This window comes from Stenella coeruleoalba (assembly GCF_951394435.1).
Source record: "Stenella coeruleoalba genome assembly, chromosome: 8".
NCBI classification, from domain to species: Eukaryota; Metazoa; Chordata; class Mammalia; order Artiodactyla; family Delphinidae; genus Stenella; species Stenella coeruleoalba.
Window position 1 is genome coordinate 14,695,002 of NC_137154.1, and position 6,045 is coordinate 14,701,046.

Sequence of the window (6,045 nt, forward strand, 5' to 3'; positions counted from 1 at the left end):
TAATTTCCTACTGGTTTGCTGCTTGGTAAATAGAGTTGTTGTTTTTTTTTTTTTTTTTTTTTCCTTAACTGCAGCTCAGGAAAAACAAATCCAGGTCTGGACTTGAATAGGGATGTCATGATGATCCCGGGCAGCAGTTTTCTTCTAAACCCCAGCAAAGCCAAGAGCAAGATGGGATGGAGCTGGAGTCAGTTTGGGGTAAACAAGATGTGGGGGCAGGCAGAAGGGTCAGAAATAGGCCTGGGTGTAACTGGAGTGACATCATTACTGCCCTGCAATTCCCTCCTCTGTGCTTTCACTCCTGCATCCCCCTCTGCCTGGAATGCCTTTCTTTCTCCATAGCTGCATGTCTAAATCCTACCGATCAGGACTTCCTTGGTGGCGCGTGGTTAAGAATCCACCTGCCAATGCATGGGACATGGGTGCCCTGGTTGGGGAAGATCCCACATGCTGCAAAGCAACTAAGCCCGTGCGCCACAACCACTGAGTCTGCGCTCTAGAGCCCGCAAGCCACAACTACTGAGCCCACATGCCACAACTACTGAAGCCCGTGTGCCCTAGAGCCTGTGAGCCGCAACGAGAGAAGCCACCGCAATGAGAAGCCCACACACCGCAACAAAGAGTAGCCGCCACTCGTCACAACTAGAGAAAGCCTGTGCACAGCAACGAAGACCCAACGCAGACAAAAAAAAAAAAAATTCCTACCTATCAATACATGAATGAAAGGCTGCCTCATCCGGGAAGCCACCCTGGATTCCCCTGCTTGCTGAGAGCTGTCTTTAGCCTGATTTCCCACAGCCCGTCCTCAACTCATCTAAGGCAGCTGTCACAGTACGTTGTGGTTACTTGGTGTTGTGGGTTGAACTGCGTCCCCTCTCAAAAAGATGCATATTGAAATCCTATCCCCTGGTTCCTGTAAATGTGACCTTATTTGGAAATTGGGTCTTGGCAGATGGAGTTAATTAAGAAGAGGTCATATTCAGTTTGGGCGGAGGGCCTAATCCAGTATGACTGGCGTCTTTATAAGAAAAAGAGGAGAGACACAGCAACAGACACACACGGAGAGCGCCATGTGACAACAGACGCAGAGACTGGACCGATGCAGCTGCAGGCCAAGGATTTCACAGCCTCCACCGGCAGCTAGGACGAGGCAGGGGAGGAGTCTACCCGGAGTCTCGGAGGGAGCATGGCTCTGCTGACACCTTGATTTTATTTTATTTTATTTTATTTTATTTTATTTTATTTTTAATTGAAGTATGGTTGATTCACAAGGATTCCAGTGTCCACGTTGATTTTAGATTTCCAGCCTCGTGAACAGTGAGAGGATACATTCATGTTGTTTTAATCCATTCAGTTCACGTTACTTTCTTATAGTAGTCCTAGAAAACTAATACCCTGGGGTACAGGCCTTTTCTTTCTCCTGGAAAGTTCCCTCCTGTAACACAGCGTGGCACAGTATCCCTGCTCCGTTAACACTGACTGATGTGTGAACGGTTGGATGGATGTCTCTCTGGAGAGGAGGATCCACATCTGGCTGGTCTTTGTGTTCCCAAATGCCTCGTAGGGACCAAGGTACTGGCCTAGTTCATGTCCCTGTGGCCTCCAGTCTGGGTCACCACAGTAGATTCCCAACTGGCCTCCCTGCCTCCACTCTTGTCGTCCAGCCACTTCCTCAAGCTTTGCTGAACTCTTAGGTCATTCCAAACTGATTGGTCTTTCCAACCTCTGGGCCTTTGCCCATGCCGTGCCCTTGGCCTAGAGTGGCTGCCCCCCCCACCCCCAACCTGCCATCCACCAGGAAAAGCCCCACCCGTCTTTCAAGCTCCCCTGCGCTTTCTGTGTGTTCTGTCTCTAGGAGAGCTCCTTTCAACCTGGGTTACAGTTATCTGTTTCCTTGTCTGTCCATCCTGCCAGCCTGTTAGTATTCTGAGGTGAAAGATCCTTTATTTCCCATCTCCGTGTCCCCGTGCCTTCCCACAGAGGAGGGGCTGGTGGATGCCTGAGGGCTGAATGAGGGTATGAATCTGGGCTGAGTGGCAAGAGGAATGGTCCTCCCTTGTCTTAGGGAGCTTGTGAGATGATTTTCAGATCTGCCCCACTCCCTTCCAGGGTTTGGGGTCCCAAAGGACTGGAAGGCTGGTGGGGAGACCTGATGGGCAGAGCTGGAAGGGGCTCTAGAGCGGCTTCCTGGTCGCCCTTCTCAGGTCTGAGAAGAGGGTGCAAGATCAGAGGAAAGGAAGAGGCTTGTCCCTTCCCATGGGGCCATGCGCCCAAAGCCCCAAGATTTGCCTGGAGCCTCTGGTCTGCTTACTTAATAAGACTCTTCAGCGTTAGGGGCTAGAACTGGGGGATCTGATGGGGAAAGAAGGAAGGAGAAGGGAACTAAGTTCTTCAAGAGGAAACGAGAACTCAGACTTACAACACCTACACGTGCCAGGCCCTGGGTGAGCTGCTTTGACACTTTTTTTTTTTTTTTTTTTTTTTTTTGCGTTATGTGGGCCTCTCACTGTCGTGGCCTCTCTCGTTGCGGAGCACAGGCTCCGGACATGCTGGCTCAGCGGCCATGGCTTATGGGCCTAGCCGCTCTGCGGCATGTGGGATCTTCCTGGACCAGGGCACGAACCCGTGTCCCCTGCATCGGCAGGTGGACTCTCAACCACTGCGCCACCAGGGAAGCCCTGCTTTGACACTTTATCTGGAATTCTCAGCACAGCCCTAAGAGGCAGGTACTATTTGCAGATGAAGGAACTGAGGCTTAGCTGCCCCAAGTCCCACAGCTGGTAGAGCTGGGATTTGAACCTAAGCCCATCTGGCCCAAAGCTATGAGCTGTCTCCTCTATGAAGGGCACTAGAATTGGCCTCAGAGGTGGCCAGTCCAAAGGGGCAGCAAACCCTATGCTCTCAGATGCCTGGAGAACATCTTGTAATTTGTGTTTTTCAAAATGGAAGAGAAGGTTCTGGGGTCCTCAGGCCCTTGAGGAAGCTCTTGTCTCCACTGGAGCAGTTAAGTCAAGTGGAGGAGAGAAAGGATCCAGGCTAGGGGTTCAGACTTGGAGGATTCCATCCACAGCGTGATGGGGCCAACACGAGCGGCTAACACAAAGGTCCCATTAATGGGGGTGTAGCGTCCAGAAGGAGGGAGGTGATTATTCTGCTAGGCCTTGCAGGGGCCAAACAATGGTCTGAGCAGGGTCCACTCCTGGGACCCCACAGTGAGACAGACACTGCCTGGTGAGGGAGTTGGGTATTTTTCACCCAGAGAAGACACAGCAGGAAATGGGAACTGTCATCAATACCTCAAGGGCTCTCCAGTGGATGAGCAATTAGACAGATTCCTTCTGGTTCTAAGAGCTGGAGCCAGGACCAGCTGCTGGAAGGGATGGGAAGCCAGACTTCACGTGTTTCCTATTAAAACACGAGGGGCTCCCTTGATGGGAATAAGATCTCTATCACAGGAGTCATTCAAGTGAGATGGCAAAAAGTTGAGTCAGCATGAAATCATGAGTTGGACCAGGTGCCTCACCGCCGATGATGAGAATGTCTGGCCTCAGGAGATGCTCGTAACTCTACTCCCACTATGATATTTTCTACGGCAATGCATTAAGTACTTGCTAAAAAGTCAGAGGCCCTGGTCTTTTGAATCAGGCATTTCCCTTGATAGTGAGGTCTGGGAATCTGCATTTTAAGGTGATTCTGATATGCAACCAGGTTTGAAGGTCACTTCTATGAGGTCATGGGGGCAGCAACATCCCTCAACCCCTTCCCCCAATTCACGTTATAGAGATGCTCAGTGTCTCCCACTCAGCCCCTCAGCCCCTCAGGCCTTCAGCCCCAGGCCTGATCTGCTGCAGGCCAAGGGGTGCTGACTGGCTGAGGCAGAGTTTATGCCTGGTTGTTGGTCCTTTTCCATCATGATCCTCTAGGGAAGCAGGAACCTGGTCTGTAATATATACAGGGTGGGAAGAGGCATCCCTGAGGCCTGGACTATTTCTCTGATATGTTTGCCAATAACAGGGGGTGGTGGTTAATTATATGTGTCAACTTGGTTGGGCCATGGTGCCCAGATATGGGGTCTAACATCATTCTGGATGTTTCTGTGAAGGTATTTTCAGATGGTATTCATGTTTTTTTCAGTTGGTGGAGTTTGAGCAGATTGCCCTCCATAATGTGGGTGGGCCTCATCCAATCAGGTGAAGACCTGAATAGAACAAAAGACTGACCTCCCCCAAGCCAGAGGGAATTCTATAGCAGACAGCCTTCAAACTTGAACCACATCATTGGCTCTTCTCTTGGTCTCTAGCCTATTGACCCATCCTGTAGATTTTGGACTTGCCAGCCTTCATAATTGTGTGAGCCAATTCCTTTAAATAAATCTAGTATACGTACATACATATACACGTACACACACACACACACACACCAACCACGATACCTGGTGGTGTAATATCTATATACACACATACACACACACCCTGTTGGCTCTGTTTCTCTGGAGAATCATGACTGAAACACAGGGCGACAGACCAAGGCAATCAACAGAGGCATCCCACAGAGCCGAGCTCCCTGGGCACCAGGAACTGCCAGGCATAGAGGCGGCACAGAGAATGCGAAAGCTCATTCTGCCCAAACCATTTCCCTCTGCTCTGAAGTCGGTTTCAGAAACGCAGAGCGCTGGCAGGCAGGGAGATTATATGAAGTTCCTCCGAACATTCTCGGGAAATGCAGAGTGAAGCCACGCCAGAAACCCAGTCACTGGGGAGCCGGCAGGTGGGCTGGGACAGCTGACTGAGAGAGCATGCCTTAACCTGTCCAGACACAGGAGGGGATGCAGAAAGTGGGGGATGGAGGGAGCCTCCAGAGAACTTGGAAAAACTAGATAGAGATAGAGACCCACAGAGGCCAGCTCCCAAATCACCCTGAGAATCAAGGTGAGGAAAGTTCACAGAGAATGTTCCCAAGCCTCTGAGATCCCAGACCCCCAAATCAAAAAGACCTAGGGGGTCATCCAGTCCAGCTCTCTGCCTCCAGACTGGACAGCTGGCAGCCCAGGCCAGTGGGTCCCCTATATTGGGAGTATTTGAAAAGAATATCATGGAAGAAGAGAGGGAAGAGGGGAATCGTGATGACATGATGACCATGACCTTAGCAGGTTTTGAGCACCCAGTGGGTCCCAGGCACTGAGCTCAGAGCTCTCCAAGCACTATCCCGTTGAATATGGACAGTAATAATACGCAGTATGTACGACTATTCCTGTGCCCATTTTACAGATGAGGAGACTAAGGCCCTGGTAAAGTAACACCCAGGTAGAAAGTGAAAGAACTGAAATTCACACCCAAATCAGCCTGATTGAAAGCCCTTGTTCTTAACCACCATGGAAGGAAGAAGAAAAATGGGTGGAGGGGAAGAAAAAGAGCAGAATTCTGCCACTTTATGAATAAGGACGCAGGCCCAGAAAGGACAAAGAACCTTCCTGGGGTCTCGAAGCTGGTGGTGCAGGCTGGATGTGAAGGTTGCAGAGCTGGACAAGGGACCAAATAGGAAAAGATGCGGGAAGGAGGGCCCCAGGCCTGGCTGGTCCCCCAAGCCCAGCAAGTGTGTTCTCAGACCCCGGAGAAGGACTCCTGCCAAATCTCCCTCCTGACAACGCTGGCATTCTACCTTTTGTGTCCTTCTCCTCCTGGATTTCTTTTTGAAGTATTGATACAAACACCCCAGAGAGGCATGGCATTCTGGGGTCCAGCTCGAACACCTTCAGCAGGGGTGCATCTATCTGGTAACTTTTTACAAATGTCTCTGGCACCCGGAGGTGAAAAACGTTAGCCCAACTTCAGGCTACCCCTTGAACGTAAGTGTAGGCAGTAAGTCTGAGAGAGATCCACAGAGAGGGCAGCCTGGGGAGAAGGGGAAATAGCAGGAAGGGGCTGTTACAGGCGCCTGGTGGTATCCCCTGGCTCCTCAGATCTGCATTCCCTAAACTAAATGCCATCCTTCCTCCCCAAACCTCACCTTCTACCTGGCCGATGGCGCTGAGATTCTGGGAGTCAT